The following is a 21643-nucleotide window of genomic DNA, read 5'->3' as shown; positions in this document are numbered from 1 at the left end:
AAGGGCACAGTGTTTAGGAGTCTTTTTTTCGTGAAAGAGAGGGCAGGGGACGTGGGTCACAGTGAGACTAATTTGCTGTGTTTGTACAGCCAAGTAATTAATTTGTTTTGTACTCTCTAAAATCATCAAACAGATATGATGGGGGAGTTTTTTGTTTATTTTTGAGATTTTTTTACAGACTTAGACATAAATACTTACACACACATAAATTATTCAGCATGTTTCCCAGCCCTTGTCTAAAAGAAGTTCCACTGCTACAAGATGCACACACACAGTTTCAGAATTTCAGGGGTGTTTGTTTGTTTGTTTGGGTTTTTTTAAGTCAGGACACCATTTGACTACTATTTAAAGCTGCATAAGTGACCCTCAGGTTAATTTCTTCCCTTATTTTATTTACTGCACAATATCCAGGCCAGCTGGATAAATTTTCAAGACCCCTATCAAGACAGACACTGAAGTCTTTCAAAATTTAATTCAATTTATTTCTAACAAAATCCTGGTAGAGATAAAAACTCCTCGTCAACCAAGGCAGCTTTTTTTTCAGCATGTTCCTCCTAGGGAACATAAAGCCCTAAGACAGCAGAGTTGCCAAGGCGTTACATCCAGCCCTCTCCCGCTGCTGCAGTAAAAGCTTGATGCCTTCTGTCTTGTTGCTGTAGAGCAAAAATTTTCTTTCTCAGAACTAGCCCTCGTTTTTTTCTAGATTTTTAAGTAATTTTTTTAACCTTTATCTTTTGAAAGATTAATCACATACATAAGCACGGGAATTGCCAATTATTTTAACATCATCTGAACTGGCTAAAATTCCCAACTTGAGACACAACTCAATGGCAGAGCCTCTCTGTCTTTCTGTGTCTCATCTCTAGTGGAGCAATGAAATCACATCAGTTCAGACATTTAAACAGAACATCATTAGAGCACATAAGTGTAATTTCACATTAAATGTGCAAATGCCAGAGGGGCCCTCCAGTGTTAATCTCTAGGACCCAAGGCAGGTTCCCACAAGTCCTAGCACACACTAAAGTGCTCTGAATCCCTTTTGTGCAACCTGGCTCCATTTGCAGACCTCCTAGGGACAGTTCCTCAGCTGTCACCTCCTTATCTCTTCCTTTTTCCCCCCTCATGTTCAGGGTGGACCCTATAGTGAGTATGTTATGGTGTAAAGCAGCATTCTGGCAGCTGGAAGAGAACCCTTTTACTTCAGTAGTCTGGGTGTTTGGAGTTACAGTAGAGGCTGGAGGCCAGGCTGTGCACACCTTGTGGTGCAGAGAATTCATTGAGGCAATTCCATCAGCAGATACAAGAAGTGGGAAATTTTGTTTTGTTATGGATGCAAGATTATTTTTAAAATGCAGAATAGCTGGGAAAGACAAGGCTAAAGCTAAAGGTGTTCCCTTTCAATCTGTTGTAGCCAACAACAGAAAGAGCCAGCCCTTGTATATCAGCTGTGGGATATCCTTGAAAATGCCTGCTCCCTGTGGAAAGCCTATACTGTTACATAAAGTGAAGTGGCATGCCCAGGACCAACAAGGGACTGTCTTTACTGGGGCTGTTGGAAGCGACTGTAGCACTAAGGGCAGGCAGGGATAATGCAAGAGCAGCTGCGGTGGCACTGCCTGGCCTGGAAAGGGAGCCCAGTAATGCTCCAAGGGTTGTAACTCAGGCTGGATTAAAGAATGCCTTGGACCAGCAAGCTGCTTAAAACTGCAAATTGCAAATTGCAAATAAACCATCATCTCTTGCAGATGATAGAGACTTGCAGGCACTGGCTAATCATTTCACTCAGATGCATGATTACAGGGGACCTGACACTTCCCTAAGTGGTTATTCCGGCTGGTTAAATGAATGCACTGATGTTAGAGAAGAAATACATATTTGCTATTCTACCATTCAAACAGCATCCTACAGTGACTACCACAGGCTAGATATTTACTGATACTACTGCTAAAACTTTAAGCCACATGAAAACCTTAATCATATCAAACCCACAGTAGAGTGTTAGAGCACAGCACCCACACTTAAAAGTGAGAAAGGTTGGTACTCACCCTGGAGAGCACACAGAAAGTGTCACAACTCTGCCTGGTCCAGGCTTTATATGCCCCTATCTCAAGGTCACTGCTGATAACTGTTTAAAGGCATCTGCAGTTTTTCCCCATGCCTATATTTGTCTGCTGGATCCCAGCTGAGGAGACAATGCCCAGGGAGGGGACACATGTGGCTGTGCCCTGACAGGGGGTCAGGAAGGTCAGTGAGGAATGGCACTCTCGGTCTCTCCACCCCTCGACACACTTTCATTCTTGCTCCATGACTTCATGGAAGAAGCCTTTCCTGCTTCTGTGTTTTCACTAGGGCAAGTATTGCTTTTCCAAGTGCTTCAGAACTTAATTACTGTGGGCTCATGGGTGTGTGTGTGTGTGGGTGTGTGTGGGTGTGGGTGTGTGTGGGTGTGTGTGGGTGTGGGTGTGTGTGTGTGTAAATTAAGACTATTCAGACACGACTCCTCTGGAATATGAAAATCAAAGCTTTTTGCACCAGGAATAAGTGATTATTAAGGGAATTTGGTTATGTGAGCCAAATTCCCTTCAAGCAACAGGGCTAGGAAGTGGGTCACATCCCAGACAAGGGCTTTAAAATCCCTTTTTGGGCATCAGGAGTTTTAAAGCCAAGACTATAGGCTCAGGTTTGGAATGCACAGGTGTTCCCAGTTTATGAACAAGGCAAGACAGGGAAGAAATCTAAGAATGTATTGATTCTGTCCGGAACGTGAATCACAGATAAAGAACAAAGTAAGCATCAATTTTAGTGAGTCCTTTGCTTCAGGAAACTAATTTATGAGTCCCAATTTAGGCAATGTCTGGCCTTTTTATTGTAAACTCATTTTTTCCTGTGAAACAAGCACCATGAGTAACTCAGGTCTCATTTCATTGCAACCCATAAACAACAGAAGAACTGACACTGCCAGACTGATTTGCTTTTACCAGCATAGGTAGATATTCCTTCCTTTGGCTCTAGCATAAGCTGAATATAAAAGCAGAAAGGAAAATAAATACTGTGGATAAAGCTTGTTGGCCACAAGGGAAGACAATATATTTGTGCTCTACAAAACTCAATTCCAAGGTAGCAAGGAGGGAGCTTATCCACAACTTCATTGAAGTCCTAGATAGCCACAGGAACAAGTGGCTTGGTTTGTGCCCAGGCAAGAAGGAAAATGTCTGCATAGTGAGTCTGCTATTTTTAAAGCTGTTATGCTGATGACTGGACAGGGACAGGTTGTACAAAGTTGGTTTGTAAGAAACAGGAATTTCTGGAAGTGATAGGCCCAAAGACAGGAGACTGATGTGGCAGCTCTGAGGATTTGAGCACTTTGGTAACTTGGTATTTTTAGCATTTGGGGGAATGCAACCAAGAGATAGAGAATCACTACTGCTGTGCTAGAGACATGCTCACCTCCAGACAGATTAGAGAAAAGACTGCTCTGCTACGGAGCAGAGACAAGGATAAGAGCCAGGGATGAAGCTTTCCATCCTGGTCCGGATTCATCTGTGAAAGGAATTTGCACTCCAGCTGAACACAAGCAGCTTGTGTCACATTCTAGAGTTTGACTGGCTGTCACACTCACACCAGAATTGCCACCTGGCCTGCTGCTTTAGAGGTGTTTGGTGCCCTGCAGCACAGACGTGTGTCGGATCTAAATCACCATCTTTTTGCTTTATATCTGGCAAAAAAGAATAAAGAGGTGGTGATTTTGGCTGCTGAGGTGAACAGTGAGTGGTTGTGTAAACTCAAGCAGACGCTCCTGATCACATAATTGGAAACAAGGTAAATCACAAGCATCACCAAGCTTTATGGACATTGTTAATTGCTGAGAAGGCTGAGAATATGATTATTTCAAACCATGAGGATACAAAATGCTGATACTCTCTCCCTCTTGCTCCTCTCTCATATAGCCAGGAGCTTTACTTCCAAACACAATATTCTCATTTACCACCTACGTTGCTTAGAAGAAGCCATCTTCTTACAAATACACTGGTATCACTTACATCTTCTCTGTTCTTCAAATATTCAGCTTTCATCAGTCCTGCATGAATGCTACAATCTTGCTCTCACGCCTCCCTTTTCTTTTTTGGGGTTGCAAACAACTGTTTCCATAGCTAATTCTAAAGCAATTTCAACGCTTGTGCTGCTTAGAAAGGGACACAGTTAACTGGTTCAAACACAATCAATTTATTTTCTTTGCTAGCCTGATGTGAATGATGCTGCACATTAATCCTGCCTTTCTGGAGTTTATTTGCTTTCTCTTAATATGAAAGAGACATTGCAGCACATTCTCCCTAGATTAAATTTGTAACAGGGACAACCAAAGACATTTGCTTTTGCAGGGGCTACTTTTAGAAAGGTTAATGCTGGTCACTGTTTCTAGGGAAACAAGGGTCTTTGATAAGGAGCTCTTGTGACTAAACTATTTTTAATAACATTACATATTGGAAAGGAATGCAATAACATTTATCAGCTCTAGACAGAAGATAGTGTCAATATTGTGGTCTAATATAGAAAAGTTGACATATTGGTTCTGTAAAAAGCTCAGTTATGAACCCTCTCTATTTTCTTAGACAAAAAGATCAACCAGCCAGCTGGGTTTTGACAAAAGCTGGCCTTTAGACTACTCTTAATAAAATGTTTACTGTAATAACCTGGCACTCCTGAAAAGCAAGATCAATGAGAGAGAAGGACATCAATTTAAGAGACAGATGCTTGGAGAAAACATCCTTGCAGTCAGGATCCTCTGGGTTGCTCTATAAAAAATGCAGAAAGACCATCACTCTACAAGATGCATCTAAAAAGAATGAGAACCTATTGTTTTCCTCAGGGGCTTTTTTTGGTCACCAGTCCATGCTGCTGTTGCAGCGTCTATTTAAAAAACAAATGGGAAAGAACCAAAATGACTTAGTTGGATGAGAAAGTTCATCCATCTGGGAATAGTTTCAGGAGAAGAAAGGTGCTAACATCTTATCCTGGAGCAAAGTGATTGATTTTGTCTTGTGAAGAATTATGTTTTAATTCCTCAAGCCACTGATGGCCCACAGTGAAATTGGAGGGGGAGAGAAATTTAGATTTAAAAATAGTTGCACTCTGCTACATCTCTTAAGGATGAAAAAATTGGCACTGAACAGTACATTGAAAGTATGTTTATGACAGCTAGATTCCCATTATCAGACTGGAGATTTTCAGGTCTCTGCCAGCCTTTGTGCTCCCCCTGCTGCAGTGCCTGTGCTTGGCCATGGACACATGTACCGGCAGCCTGAAGAGGTATCAGGAACATCTCTTCACCTTCCTTTCTTTTTAAGGAAGCAACATAATTTTAAATATTTTTCCTCAATTAATTCTTTGCTGACAGCTACTGTGTGGTGTGACAGTAGAACAGAAATTTAAATCTCTCTATGGAAAGCATCTGCTTTCATACAAATATGACTCGTGAAGTAATTCCTAAGCCACCAAAAATGTTTTAAGTGGCTTTTAAGCCACTGTAATCCATGATCTATTGCTATCAACATGCAAACCCCTGACACCTCTCCCAATTTTGAGCAGCATGGGGTCAGCAGAGACTTCAGAGCATTAACCCTCTAAACCACAGGAGCATTGCCGATCTTCCTAGCTTGGCAGCGCCCGTTTCTCAGCCTCTGATCCCATGCCAAGCACAGCGCTCCGGGCTGCAGCGGCATGCTCCCCTCCTAGTCCGGCCCGGGACAATAAACATTTCAGAGCTGTCACTGCTGCCTCTCCCCTGCTGACATTCAATCATTATGGTATCTTAAGAACATTTAAATAGGTCAGGTTTTTAATGGGAGAGCTTGGCTTCTGGGAGTGAGACTGACAGCCTTTTGAGAGCAGATTAACAGCGCTGATAAATCAATCTCAGACTGACTCACAGCCATAAGAAAAATAAGAAAAATAAGAAGATGAAAAGGGAGCCTAGTTCAATAAATGATCTCAGTTCTTTGGTTCTGGAGATGTACTGGGGGAGGGAAAGAAGACTTTTGTCATGTGCCTCATCACTCTTCTTTCTCCAATTTTGACTGCATCCCTCACTCCACCAATGTGCTCTGTTGGAAGTTTTCCATCTCCGATGATCTTGAGCATCTCACCCTGCCCACCAGGTCAGAGATTAATGGCATGTTTTGAGAATTGCAGTGCCTCATTTTCCCAACCATCATATAGCCTAATTGCCATTAATGAGTTTTGGGTTTCCCTCCCACACCTCACCTTAAACTACTCTGCATTATCCATAACCACCGGGGGAAGGCAGGGGGTTAAAAGCACTAATAATGCATGTAGGCAGTTCAGGTTAATCTTTTGAGTATTCATTAACGGAGCATTTGTTTGCATAGCACGTCATTGGAATTACTGTAGTCCCACCACCAATTCCATTAAACCTTTCCGAAGCTAATAGCAGAAGTATTTTAGTCTTGATCAATGCAAGGCAAAAAAGAAACCTTCTAAGCGTCTCTCTGGGGTTTCTATTACGCAATCTGACTTCAAAGACAGGGCACTTCATTAGCCTACTTCAGCCTCTGACTATGATGCACTCTGTCTGCTCAAGCAGCCTGAAAATCACATTTCCATTTTAATAGGCAGCGCTGTCCTAAAATACTCCTAGGTCTTCAGACACAACATATTCTAGCTCCTGGTGACAAGCTTCTGCAAGACAACTTGCCTTTTTTTGTCTTTTTTATATTTTACCTTCAAGGATTCAGAGCCTGCCCTTCAGGTATGGGTAGGGGTAGTTGCTGATTGTCTGGTTTTGCTGCCGTGGAAGCTTATTTTTCAGGTGAGCTGAGGGGGAAAGAAGTAAAATATTCATGCACAGGAGGTTTTGTGATTTTTCAATTTTTCGCTGCTGTAACTCTATGAGTCATAACTCGACTTTCAGTCAAGGATTGTTTGCTATCTTTTGTTTACCTTACGCCAACTACAAGCTACACTAAAACATGCACAGACAGTTTAATTGGTGAAACAATTGTCATGGGGATACTTTATTAACTTTGCAAGTGCTGACGGAATAAACCCAATGTGATTGTCATGATGTTAATTTAGCAGGAAAACACTGCAGGAAGGAGACTGTGTGAGGTTTCAGCATTTACATTCTGTAAGCAACAACAAAACATTATTTCTTTCCAAATACAGATACACTGGGCTGGTCTCCTCTGCTGAAAATTCAGTCAGCAAAGCTTCTTGAAATATTAAGGCCAGTTTTTAAAGAAAATTTATTTCCAGGAGTATTACTTTCTGCCTGAAAAAGCACAAGTCTGTGCTTTTCACATGGCCTAATGATTTGACACTTTTTGTCAGTTGAATTTAAACACCTCCAAAAACTGACATGACATTGATGTGACATCCTTCTCTCCATCAGCAATATGACTGGCTAGTGTGTGCATGTAAGTGTATATATAGGAGAGACACACATATATATTTATACATCTGTGTGTATATCTATAAATATCTATACATACATATATATAGACTTATAAATGTGAAAACAAGTCCATTTTCTAAACCTCTCCCCTCCCAGCTGTGATGTTCCACGCTTAGAGCTCAGTACCAGATAAAACAGCCTCTTCCTTGGAGACCTGCAGAACTGACCCTGCCAGTGCTGCTGTAGCACAGCTGAGCCGTGGCAGACTCCCCCTGCTGTGCTCCCCCGATGCTGGAGCTGAAGTCATGCCCCCAGCAAACCCCCCCGAGCACATCGGGCTCAGCCTCTCCTCTGCACGGGCACATCGCGTCTGACGCCGGGGTAATTTCTGGAGACGCACAGTGGGGCAAGATGGGAAAGGGGGGAGCTGTTCCGGGAGGGCAGAGGCAGGAGTGATGAGATGACAGGAGTTACAGGAGAGAGGGATGGTGAGAAAAGGCTGTGCTGGATCACCCAGAGGAACCTATGGATGCCACTGGAGAAAGGTTGCACTACCTACCGAGACCAAAACACATGGAGACACCATCACCAAGACTAGCCCGGCATTGCCTTTGAAGAGGACAACCAATTTTGTCACAACGGTGATAAAAAGCACAACAGCAGCTGAGATCTCCAGTGAGGCTACAAGCACAATCCTCTTCAGAGTCACACTGGATCCCCAGCAGCAGCCAATTCTGTTGTAACAGAATTGACTTTAGTTGATTTCAAATATTTTTTTCTTTATCTTTTTTTTTCTTTTGTAACTGAAATATACACTTTGTCTTTACAGGAAAAAAATAATGAAGGAGATGGAACAAAAGAATATCAGATCATATACTTGAGGCTTCTTGCACAAAGCCAAAGTATCTGCTAGGTATGTTGTTATATGCATTTCAGTCTCACCCAATGGTCTAGAAAAGAAAAGGGAAAGAAAATATTAACATATCCAGTATGATGATGCAAAGCTAGATTGCTGTAAAAATGCTGAACAGGAATGGAACACATGCCCTGCCTCACTGGGCCCCTCTGAAGCTTCATTTTAAATACCAGTAGCTCAGCAGCATGAAAGCACTAAAGAACTCATTTGACAAGATCACCAACCCAGCTGAGTAAATCATTTTCATCAAAACTCACTCAACAGAAAACCTTGGATTTGGATCTATGCAGCATGTCCCACAGCAACTTCTCACCAGCAGGTTCATCTATTCAAATCTCTCCACCAGCAGAGCATTTGGGAACAATCTTGGTTGAAAGTCTGTTTACCACTCTGTGGGTGTACACTGTCATTCCATCTCACCTTTCTAGATGCCCTTCTGCAGGTCTGGTAGCTGTGCCTTGCTTCTGCTAGAGAAGAGTGAGATCCAAACAATAACTCCTGCAACAAGGGCAACAAAATAACATTTTTTTTATATAGCTATAGAAAAATGTATATCATGTTTTAAAAAACAACCTGATGTGTTTCTGAGGATCCAAACTTACAGCAGGAGGCTAAAATATTTAACACAGAACTTTGAGAAAAATATAGACTATTTTCGGGTGTGAAAATATGCTATATAAAAATAAGGGAAAAAAAAGAGAAAAGAAAAGGAAACTGTATGTTTTTGAGTTGGATCATTCTGCCTCTTGCCTGTCAAGCAATACGGTCCTGGTAGACTCTCTGATTCTTCTTGTACTGCAGTTGATGAACAGGGATTTTCCAGAGCAGAAAAATCTCCCCTGCTGTCATCACCCAAATGTGCACCAGAACCACAGAGAAGGAACTGCAGACCTAAAGTCCAGGTGATTTCCATTGGATTGCCAGCATGTCCTGGAGGCCTACCTTTATCCATTACTGACACCTTCATATTTCAAGATATGCAAGACATCATGATCAGAAGGAAAATCAAATTAAATAAATGGTGTGATGCCGGAATTGCTGTCACCTTTCTAGGAAAAGGAAACTGAGGCAAATGTAGGGGCTATATCCATATAAACAATGAGGCATTCAATTCCCACTATTTCTCTGTGTGGAGTTACAAGAAGATTACCTTCAAAGAAGGACTAGGCAGTGTGCTCATGGTCATGCTGTTGGACCAGGAGAAGAGTCCAGGCAATAGAGCTGTAAGAATTTGACAGTGCCTCGGAGCAAGCCCCACCCTTCTCCGTGGGCAGACAGGCTTCTCACCACATGGGTCATCTTTGTCACACTTACTTGGTTTTAAAAGTAGGAATTTTACTTGTGTAAAAGTGAATGGCAAGTTGTTTCTCACCCAAGCAGTTTATTCTGAATGAAGAATGAGAGGAGCAGATTTTAGGTGCCGCACGTGTAAGGAGCAATGCACTAATTGGCACTGTTGTTCACAGCAGAATAGGTAGATACATTCAAAGGCAATAGCAATGCCCTTTATACTTCCAGTTACACTGAAGGAAGATTTGGCTCACTCTTCACTGGACACACAGACTTGTGTTTTAGCTATTTGCAACAAGTGGAAAACTATCCTGAATACACTTGAACTGCTTACAGTTTTCTACTGCCACACCAGGATGTCTGTACCTTGTCAGGTAAAAAGCATGCCCATTAAATGAGCAGAATTTATTTCAATGAGAGAACTAATCAGAAAGCAGATGTATAGATCCATTCCCCAGAAATAATAAACCAAATGACATTTAAGTAGTAGGCACCATTCTGTCCCATACTCAGGCAAGGCAGACAGGTCTTACTGATTTTTTTCATAGCATATGCATGAAGTTCAAAGTTCAAACTCAAATATTTCCCTAACCAGAAAGGATACAGTTTTTCAGACTACAGATTCAAGATGTGTTTTAATGACAGTTTAAAGAAAAGTATGAAGCTTATGGGAAGAGGTCCAAAAGGACAAATGAAACAACCTTCCACACTCTCCCCATTCCTGATACCACAGCCTGTTTGTTAGCAGTAACAATGTGTGACACATCACATGGGGCTCTGCTGAGATGAACTCCACACCCCTGACCCTGAATCACTGATAAAGTCGTGACATGGAAAAAAGGGCAGCCTGAGTGCCTTCACAACAGCCAAGCTCTGGGACTCAGCAACGCCTGCCATAATCCTGTTATCTCCTGTAAGTGTCTTCTACCACTGTTATCAGAACCAGAAGTGCAGAGGTATTAGCAATAGAAAGGAATTTTGGCCCTGTGCTCCCTCACTGGATGGGGTTCCTGTCTGTGTCCCACTGTCCAGTCCAGCCGCAAGGAGCCGAGCACGGGGAGCACGTGTGTGTGGGGGCACGGGGGGCCAGCCACCACGGCTGCTCAGAGTGGGGCCATTCCAAGAAAATCCAAACCAGTCACTCAGCAATACCTGAGCAAATTCAGAGCATTTGGTCTTCCTCAGTGTCACCTCCTTTCCCTCTCTGCCCTCACCTAAGGACAAGATGGTCTAGGAGGTGACGTGTGATCTCCCTTCACACCTTTCCCTTCTTGGACTTGGGGGAAGGCACATGGCAGAACAGACCTCATTGCTTGTGGCTCCACTTTTACAAACCAAGACAACCAGATATGGGCAAAAAAGAATAGCTAGCAGGGATTTGTTTCAATCTTATTCCTCCTTTATTCATTAATGTCTTCAAAGATATCCCCTTCCTCCCCCCAGAAACCCCTCAATGAAACAAGTGTGGACACTTCACCTTGGTTGCTGCTGCAACCTGATGAAAGATATTAAACACTGACATAATTGACAAGATTCAGAACTTGCCATGTTTACCTGTTTCTTTGGAGATTTCAAATATCAAAAAAAAAGGAATTCTGTACTTGCTAAGAGAATATCTTCCCAGCCATAAAGGATTAGAGTCCCTAAATAAAAGCTGAAAATTCTGTGTGAACTGATGATAAGAAAAGATCATTAATATGAAAAATGCAAATACAGAGAGGATATATACCATCCTCCCCCACCAATGGTATTTCTGATCAGCCAGCCTAAGTAAATCCAACCCAGCATTTATGTGCTCAGTTTGAAGTAAAATATTAAGGACAGAATAACAGTTAGGAATATGACAATGATGTTGCCCCCAATAGCCTCCAACCAAGCATCACTAATCCAGGAAATTAAGAGATGAGATCAAAAGGAACCCAACTGAATTGAAATAAGAAACATGCAGCTACAGTCTTCAAAAAGTCTTCGTGATGTGGCACAGCAAGGACAGATTGTGACTAAGGGATCTGTTTGTATTCCTATGAGACTTTTTAGAGCTGATTCCATCATTCTGGATTTATTGAATGAGTAATCACTAGCGTTCATTCATTTTATCTGGCTTTTTTTTCCTCCCTTCCAGGAAGCTCCTATTTCAAAATGTCTGTGTGGAGACTGAATGAGAGGCACCAGCTGGGGTTCCTGTACAAGATTTATGTCCTTCTGGAGGAACAGAGTGCTATTTAAGGGCAGAGCCAGTGGAGAAGCATAAGACAACCAGCAGCCACCAAACTCTAAAGGGGCTGGCTCCTGGTTTGCCTGACTGAAGCCTCACACAAAGCAGCCCATTCCACACAGATTTGGCTTTTAATACCAGTTAGGGCATTTTTTTCACTAAAGGGAGAACATATACAAAGAAATGCTGGAGGGATCCTACCAGCAACAAATGTTCTTTGGGATTCTCCCTTGTTCCCAGCAGCAGACAAGGTCTCAGTGGCATGGGGGACATTTCAAGCAGAAACATGCAAGCTATTCAACCATTGAGCCATTTAACCTTTCAAGACTAAAGCTAAGTGACACAGCTAATCCACCAGTAAAAGTCTGTGTGCTCTCTGTCTCTCCCACGAGTGACATCCCAGCCACTGAAGAAGAATGATGGTAAATTGCATTGTTTCCAGTTTCATGGTGGAACTAGTTAAAATTTTTCTAGGCTATACTCTAGATGTAACATTAAATACAGCCACTGCTAATAACTTAGCTTAATTATTAGCTGATTTATTAATATATGGGCAGGCAAAAGATTTCAATTATTTTTAATTATATGGAAAGTTCCAAGTGTCTTTTTTGTTCCATTAAGATCATTCAAAACTCTGTAAAACCTGCAAGTGCTTAATTCTTTACATGACAGTTTTTAATTAATTTGAACTCAGGCTAATTAAAATATTTGTAGATTGCAACAACCTAATTCATGTTTAAAAGGCAAGCTTTTACATCTGCAGCAAATATAGAGCAAATATGCTCTATTTTCCATTGGGATTAAAGATCCAGCCCCTGTTTGAAGTGCAAAACACTCTTCAGCCTCAACAGTGGAATTACAAGTGACAGCAGGTAATAGAAGTGCTCCATCGGCTTGGGCTGTGTGCTATAAATCAGCTCCTGAGCATTCCCAAGCCCACTGCTCCCACGTGCATGAAAATCTGTGCACTGGAGACAGGAACAAGTGTTTCAGCAAGCCTTTGGTGGTAACATCCTTGGCTTAACCCCTCACTTATCAAACATTACCTCTGTATGCAGCACTGGATTAAGGGAAAAACCAGTGGCCTGCTCTGACAGCCACCCTGCAACAAAATTTGCTAAGCACCCACAGAAACTCTAGCTTCAGCGGGTAGTTTCAAAAAGGAAAGGCAAAGGACTTTAAATTTGTAAGCAACAAAAATAAGGCTGTGTTTGTGCTACAGATGTCTCACCACCCACAGCTACTTTTGTCTTCACTGATGATTTCCAATGCCATTTGTCAAAGGGGAAGTGGCTCCAATGACAGCCCAACAAGTAGCTGGCTGCAGGCTGGACTATGAAGCCAACACAGTTAGGAGTTTTTTTTGTCATATTCTGTATCCCAGAGCCCAGGCTTGCTAACACCTCCATAATTTCCAAGCCAGAATCATGACCTGCCATTTCCACCCCAGGGATAGAGGACAGACTCCATTGCTGGAGAGCTGTAGGATGTGATTGGACCAGGTGCTGTACAATTCCACCTGGGCTCCCTTTCCCATGACAGGGTAGACCAGAGGATCTTCCCAGGTCCCTTCCTACCTGGACTGTTCTATGATGACGAGGGGCACAGAAAAGAATAAACTTTTCTGTAGAGCAAAACAAAGGCTTAAGGAGGACAAAGGACCTGATCCGACGGTGCCTAGATTTTGCTGCTTTCAGTCTGCACTGCTTTAAAGGCATGAAAGTCACCAAGTCCTTGACTGGCATGAGCCAAGTTGGATTTTCATCACGACACCTTCACACAGCTGCTGGCTATGAGCTTCCTTCATATACAAATATAGCTAATGTATACAGTGATTGTTGGCTTGATTCCCCCATTTAGAGTGAGCAATGCATATAGCCATAGTAACCAGCTCCTGCCACCGAGTCCTCCTCCTCTGAAGGCAATCCATTTATGCATGGCTCTGTGAAGAGGAGTTCACATTTCTCCTGTCTGGAAGAGCAGGAGAGGGAATTCTGGCTCTGCAGTTCTGCCACACGCTGCAGACATGACAAGGAGTGACCTTGGCTATTGTTCTGTAAGCGGTTTTCCAACATGTCACATGCATCTGTTACACACTTATTGACCCACTTGAGTCTGCATAAACCAGCCAATATTCTCTTTCCTAGGCAGGGTTATTAAAAATGCATCATCAATGTGCAGCAATATCTCCAAATAATTTTTTTAGTCAAGGTATTAATAGTTTTAAGATGTTGGAAAAACATTTTCAACGAGTTCATGGAGTTTCATAGCAAAATAGGCTTGTAGCTAACATTCACATTAGCATTTCTCCTGCCTAAAGGATATTGAATCTGAGGGCATTTAGCTTTTAATGCTTTAAAGATATGAGCATGCCAGAGCCTTTAACACAAGATAACAAAATCCAATTTCACTTGTCTCGATCAGCCTTTGTAAGTGTTGCTACTCAAGTGCTGAACTCAAGTCCCAGATCTGATCTAAGCTTTATCCCTTTCTAAATGGGTAAAAATAAACACATCCTTTCTTATCCTTTCTTGCCCTTTATGGACACAAAAACATTGCAAAGAAGGAAGAATGTTTGTACTCTAACTGAGCCAAGCAGCAAAGATTACCTCAAAAGGGCATGCAGCAAGTACTACTTTAGTTGTTGAGCTCTTTATGGTAAATAGTGTTGTTTATATATACACTAAAAGATTCATATGGCAGTTTAGACTACACACCTGTAAAAAAAAATCTCACCTCCTTCCCCAGAAAGCCCTAAAGAGGTTACAGAGACCTTTACATAGAAGAATAATATGCAGAGACCAAGAAAAAGCCTAAAGCTATTGTGATATTTTTAATTGCTACACAGTACTTTACTGAATGAAAGGGAAGCTGGCCATATGCATGAACAGTGGAAAGCAACTATTCTAGACAGCAGTAAAACAGGTTTGACCTAAATGCCTGAGCCCAGAACTTACCAAAGCCCAGCTGGCATCAGTAGCCCATGGAATCCCTGAGCTGTGAAGCATGAGTGCAACTATCCAAAAAAAAATTGCCAGCTTCTATCAGTGCTATGAATGTTCATAGTTTAATATTTCAGTCCAGCAGAGCTCTCATCTGAGTACATGTCCTTGTTAGATTTTCCTGGGACTGATGATGTTTAATGAGTCTGGGAGAAACCCAGGAAAATGTTATCACAGAACAACAGACAGAGACTAATGCCAGACTTCAGCTACCCGATCTAAAATTGTTATCACATTTCAGTGAATGGAAAATAGTTCCCAAAGATTAGGACCATTCCTTCTATCTCTCCTCTAATTACTTTCAATCTTAAGTTCTGAGAAATGGAAGAACTCAGGAGAGGTGATGGTGTAGGGGACACTCTAGTTTGTGTAAGACAAGCCCCATGCTTCTTAGGTTGTGGAGCAACCCCCACTTTTACATCCATCTATTACACTACATGGCTGTAGTGTTCTAGTTTTTTGAATTGCATGCATCACACGCAGTGGTAAAATTCTTACAGATTTAAACACTAAGACTTTACTTTTAAGCCCCTTCCCTCTTAGACTTATTTACATAAAACTTCAGCTTTATCTCAACAGGATAATAAGGAAAGATAGAGGGGACTTAACAAGTATTACCTTCTGACAAACAGCAAAGTTATCACCCGGAGAGCTGCAGCTCAGGACTTGCACTTGCTTGGGTTTGGCCAAAAGGCTTTTCACCCTCTAGCAATGGTCACTCGCAAGCCTCCCTTGTAAGCAGAGTTTGTAAGCTAATAAAACACTGACTGTAGCTTAGGTCTAGCTTCCATCTTTTCTTCTCACCAACTTATGAATAAAGATGACAGAATCATCAGGCCTTGAGCAGTTAGATATATAGTAAACAAGGTTTGGGAGCAGGAGGGAAAGAAGGAAGGAAAAATGTCATTTGAGTACTCCAGGCTTCAGAAATAGAACGCAAATTGGAGGCTGTGTGACCTTGCACCAGCACCTGCGTGCATAAGCGCTCTGCTTCCAGTGCTGTGATTAGATGCTATTTTTCCCCTGGGGGCTCTGCCTCATTCTGCATATGAGATAGGTCTGCATGGGGAGGAAGGCAGAGTCAGGTGGTGAAGGAGACTCTACTGTCTGCTTGTCCCTTTCCACTCTGTTGCAGAAGCTGCCTTCTGTATGAGTCAGAAGTGGGAAAAGAAAGATGATTTTAAGATTCAAGTAATTGCTTGCTGCATTAGTATGCCAGGAGGCTTCACTACAAAGTACCTGTGTGATGGCAAGCAAGCCATTTACACCAACTTTCAGACAGACAACTACCATAACTGATTGTATTTCCTATGTGGCTAGAGGTTGAAACCCCCAATTTGCATGGAAATGCTGAGAGGAAGCACATAAAAGTATGGCATGCCAGGGCTGCAGCCAAAGCCACCAGGACCAGCCTCTGGAGCAATGGAAAGCACACTTGTGCATGCAGGTGTGAAGTGCTATGGAATAACAAATGGAGGTTTCCACATAAGGAGCCCCAAAACAGCAGTTTACCCCAATGCATCCTGGTACCACGATGGCACTTCTTTGTGGATACTGTAACAGTAAGTACCCCACAGAAATGAGTGACTGAGAAAGGCAACACACTACATATTCTATTTTAGGGTTTTATAGCTACTGGCAGGCATATCTTTGCACATACATAACCACGGAATATGCTCAGCTGAAAGGGACCCTCAAGGATCACCGAGTCCAACTCCTGGCCCTGCACAGGACATCCCAGGAGTCACACCATGTGCCTGACAGCATTGTCCAAAAGCTCCTTGAGCTCCGTCAGGCTGGTGCGGCAGCCACTGCCCTGGGGAGCCTGTTCCAGTGCCAAGCCACCCTCTGGGGGAAGAACCTTTTTCTAATATCCAACCTAAACCTCCCCTGACACAGTCTCATGCCATTCCTGTGGGAGTGTTTGGGCACCGTCTCAGCAGCAGCAGCCTTTGAGCAGCTACACACTGCAGCCCTGCTCTGCTGATGCAGGGAGAGGCAGGAGCAGCCTCTGTCATGGCACTCCAGAGCAGAGCAGCCTGTTAACCTCTCTGGGGGAGAACAGTCATCTGGGAGGGTAGCACACATCAGCCAGCCCAGAGACTGTGCAATATAAGCACACCTTGCCCAAAAATACAGAGCACTTTGGCCAGACACTAACCAGAAAGGAGGCTGTTTCCCAGCATATTCATACACACTCCTCCCCCAGAAAACTTCTTCCCTGGATAGTGAAAGGCATGAGGGCATGTACTTGGTCTTTGCAGAGCACAACTAAAGCAATAGCACAGTGCCTCAAAGCATATTCTGAGTTTTTTGGTGTTGAAGCAAACCACTCAACTGATACTGAAATAAACACAACTCTGGGATTTCCCACTGCCTTAGAAAGCCACAACAAAATTCACTTTGTTTCATCTCATGCTGAATATACGCAAGAAAATGAAATGCTTCTTTCAAAACTTGATTCACTTCCAATTACTAGATACATGCCAAAAATAAACCAAAGATATTTTCCTCACCTTTGCATCAAAGGACAAAAAGAGGAGCAATTAAGGCACTCGCCATGACACATTAGCAAGCAGAGATGGTTCCCACACTCCAACCAAGATTAAACAAAATATATTTTAACTGATTGCCACTGGATTTTTATTCCTTTTAATATCGGGCTTATCAGTAGCCTCTGGCTTTTTAAATTACAATAGCCTTATATTTCCTTATAGGACATCCTGGCTATGGTGTAAAACATAGGTGAAATTCAATATTTGAGTATGAATATAAGCAAAGAATACACCTAGACAGATTATTCTGATGTGAAACTGAGTCAAAACAAGAGTTGTTTGCTTACAAAATTAGTTTTTAATAACTTAATACATGGTAAAAAACCTAAGCCAGATTGTTAGCTCAGTTACTCTAAAGAAACATTTGACCAGTACAGTATTTGTTCTCTCATGTAAAGGCTTAGCTACATATGGGTATATCAAGGGCTGGCAATCTCTGCTATGAGGGGGATCCCAGCAGTATGAGGTACTTGTTCTGCATGCAGAGATAACCTTTTCAAACATCTACAAGATCCTTTGGAATTTAATCAGTGCCTATTCAGTGAAAACTCACAGCCTGGACTAGAGTCTCTGTAACATAAGCCAACCACTTTCAAAGAAAACTGCAGTCAACTATGATACAGCCAAAGAAATCTGGGAGTTTTCACTCCTGTCTTAGGATCTGGTGACACAATCTCCCCTTTCTGTGTACTCTCTTCTCTCCTTATCCCAGAATACAAGCAATACTGGAAATATCTCAGAAAAATGAACAAACAAAACTGCGCTGTCTGTCTTCCTAGGCTCGCCATGTTGCAAGGAGGAATGTGCAAGCCACCTCCGTCACATTTCTCAAACACTGATAATTTCTGAGCTTTAGAAGGAAAAGATGTTTTAATGCCCTGCAGGCAACCAGTGCTTTACAAAGTCCATCTAAGCAACAAAAGTACAATTCCCACTCCCAGGTAACATGCTGTCCTTGGCTTGTCACTTCTTTACTGTCACTTGTACAGTATGCTGTGTTCAGGACTGAGATTGCATACTGGCTGAAAAGATACTTCAGATAATACCCAAATATACTTCAAGATCCTCTGGACCTTCTTCCTTCCTGCCTCCATACACCAAATAAAGTGTTTCACTACCTGCTTTTCTGAAGGTCATGCAAAGGCTCAGCCATTGTCTCAGCAGCTTTGGATTCAGTTTTACAATGGTGCACAGTTGATACAAAGAGGTTGAATACTTCCTATTGCCATTAAGACTTCTTGCTTCGCCTGTGGTGCCTTTTGCCCCTGCAGTCCATTTTCCTAGCTAGGCCAGAGCCTGCACTACCACAATTTAGCTCTGGGGGAGGTGAACCCACAGACCTTTTTCACAGCCAGGTGCCTTACCCCCAACACCTTCTTTTTTTGTTTCTTTGTCTCTTGTGTATGGAAAATACCTAAGGCTACCTACATGAGAAAGTTGTACCCCAATAGTTTTGTTATATTCCTTTCCCTTTTTTCTCCACAAACCTTCTGCTCAGAAGATACTGGTAGGGGAATGCAGCATGCAATGATGTGCTTACACACTTTTCCTGGGACAGTGGGGCAAACACCACAAAAGTTTTAATAGTTAAGCACCAAGAGTTTGCATATTTCCATTTCCAAAGGCATCCTCTGTAACCAAGCCAAATCTATTGTGGGCAAAGTGTAAAGTGGCTGCAATGTTTGCTTGACACCCAACACAGCCCAAAAATAATGGGTCAGGAAGACTGACTGTACACTTGGAACAACATGTCACATAAGGGATCCCATAACTTAGTTCCCATTTTTAGACAAAACCTAATGGCCATAAAAAATCCGACCCGAACCGAATTCCATCTTCTGCACTCAAACTCCACTGAAAGCTCAGTTCAAAAGTAATGTGCAGACATAAGAGGAAACACAGAGAGGTTCAACTGTAATGCTGAGCATGAAACCCATACACGGACCCAGCTGGGTCTTCATTGCATCTGCAGGAAGAGAAAGCCCGGCCAGTGCCACGCGCACACCAGCAGCAGTCAGATGCGGACTGAGCCCTTCCCAGCGTAAGGGGATAGGCTGCCTCAGTCCGGACTGAAGTGAAGCCTTCTGGCAACAGCTGATGAAAGTCGCGTAATGATGGACAGGAGGCAGGCAGATCTCAGCAGCGGGGGGTTTAATGAAGGGGAAGGTGAGGGGTACAGACACATAGGAAACCTGCGGAGATCTGCCCAAAAGGGCGGAGACTGAAGCAACTTATAAAGGGTGGCCAGGGGGAGGAAGAAGCTCGCCCCCAGACCAATAACGGAACATTATAACCTAATAGACAAAACATAATAACAAATCATGGCAGAGCATGGGGGGGGACTTGGGGGTTGCCCAATCACCCTCGGCCCCAGATGGAAGATTCTGGGGCTAGGGGAGCGGACAGGAGGTGACGGGCAGGGGGGTTGGCATGGCAACATAGGAGGGGTCAGAGGGTAACCAAGGAAACTAAGGAAGGGTTAAAAGATTGATATAAAAATTGCAACAAAAAGGCGGGAGTAACTAAGCAACTAAAAGACTGACAGGGGTGGCTGAGGGAAGAAATGGGGGAGGGGGGCCTGGGACAGGTGCCATCTTAGGCATATAGAACTTAATATAGAATAAGCTAAAAACATATAAAACATTTAACATTTAACACTGAACTAAGGAAACCTGTGAACCCTCGACCAAGCAGCACACACACCACAACACTTTGTAACTGCCCTTTACAGGAATCATTCACAAGACAAAATGTTCCAGCTAACCAGCAGCTCTGCAGCCAAGAGCATCAAGCAATCTCAGGTCAAAGAACAACATGTCAGAAGGGACACAAGGTTGCTCCTTAGGAAAGGTTTAACATACTGCAACCATGAGAACCTCAGGCACAGCAGATTCAAACAGAGGCTGGGCATAAAAATGAGACTCACATTACCTTGTTACATCTGCTCTGCCATGGATGCCCTCTTGGATACTGTTGAGCAGAACAACCCAGACTGCCATTCAGGAGGCAGGGAAGCACCTGGCCCTTGTTGTCAGGTGTGGTCTGGGACTCCCAGGATATTTACATCAACAGCTATACAGCTTCCAGTGTGGCATCACTCAGCCTATTTACCCCTCATTTCTCTGCACTCCTAGGAAAGGATCCAATTTAGATTGGACTGGGGTAGAGAGAAAAGGATGTGTCACTGGGGACATAAAGCTAGCAGACTCTTCCCAATTTCAGCGCTCTGCAGCAGGGAAATTGGTGAGGGAGATGGAAAGGAAGCATGCTTCAGTGAACAAATCTGAAGATTTCAAAAGTTACCAGATGGGAACGCATGGAGGAGTTTATTTATATATAAACCAACTTTCCAAGGTTGAAAGCATTTTTTGAGAAATAAGTACTGGCCTAAAAATACCTCATCTTTGGCTGCTAACAATAAACTCTAAGAAAAAGGACCAGAGAACCTCTTCTTACATCTTCTCAAGAATGTTGAACCAAACCTATAAAGCTGGATGCCATAATTTCAGCGGAGTCTCTCCCATTTTTGGCCTTCACTTATTCCAGAAAACTGCACTGCTAGATAATTCTAGACATGTCAGGACATGTTTGAATCAAGAAAACTGTAAACATAAAAGAGCTGGCATAATTCCTGACCAGCAGCTATCACTTTCAGCACTGCTGAATCTGTAGCATAAGTGGTTTCTAAATTTCTTTATTCAGAATTTTATGTTTTGTTTACACCATCACTAAATAAATCCTACTGGTCACCATGAGCACTAAGTACTTCCTGAAAAATCTGTCCAAGATCACAGCAGCTGTTCATTATATTGCTTTTTTTAAGCAGGCCTTCTTACCAGCCCTTACATTTAGGATCACTTTCTACTTCCTACACCAAGGTCATGCTTTCAGTTTGTAAAGCTCCAAATTCCTACTGTTTGTGCAGGATATTAACTTCATCCTGCAGTTAAGAAAATTCCAGCTGAAGTTTCACAAGGTTGGGAGGAAAACGTTTTTTGCCTACATGACATGTAGACATGCTGGCATGTGCCAGCACAAATACCTCAGCACAGATATTTTGGCCACACTACTACCACGAAGCTCTGCCTTGTTTATAACAGAGATAAGTATGGGGTGAGGGCGACAATGAAATCTGGGAATTGGTTCAGGTGAAGCTTCCCATTCCATCTTCCATGTAGGGTGAGGATGATCAATTGGACTTAATTCAAAAGTAAGAGTACCATTCTACAGACTGTTTTATCCCAGAGGTGGAAA

Source organism: Camarhynchus parvulus, chromosome 1 (assembly GCF_901933205.1).
Source record: "Camarhynchus parvulus chromosome 1, STF_HiC, whole genome shotgun sequence".
In the NCBI taxonomy this organism is placed as follows: domain Eukaryota; kingdom Metazoa; phylum Chordata; class Aves; order Passeriformes; family Thraupidae; genus Camarhynchus; species Camarhynchus parvulus.
Note: the sequence above shows the minus strand (reverse complement) of the source record.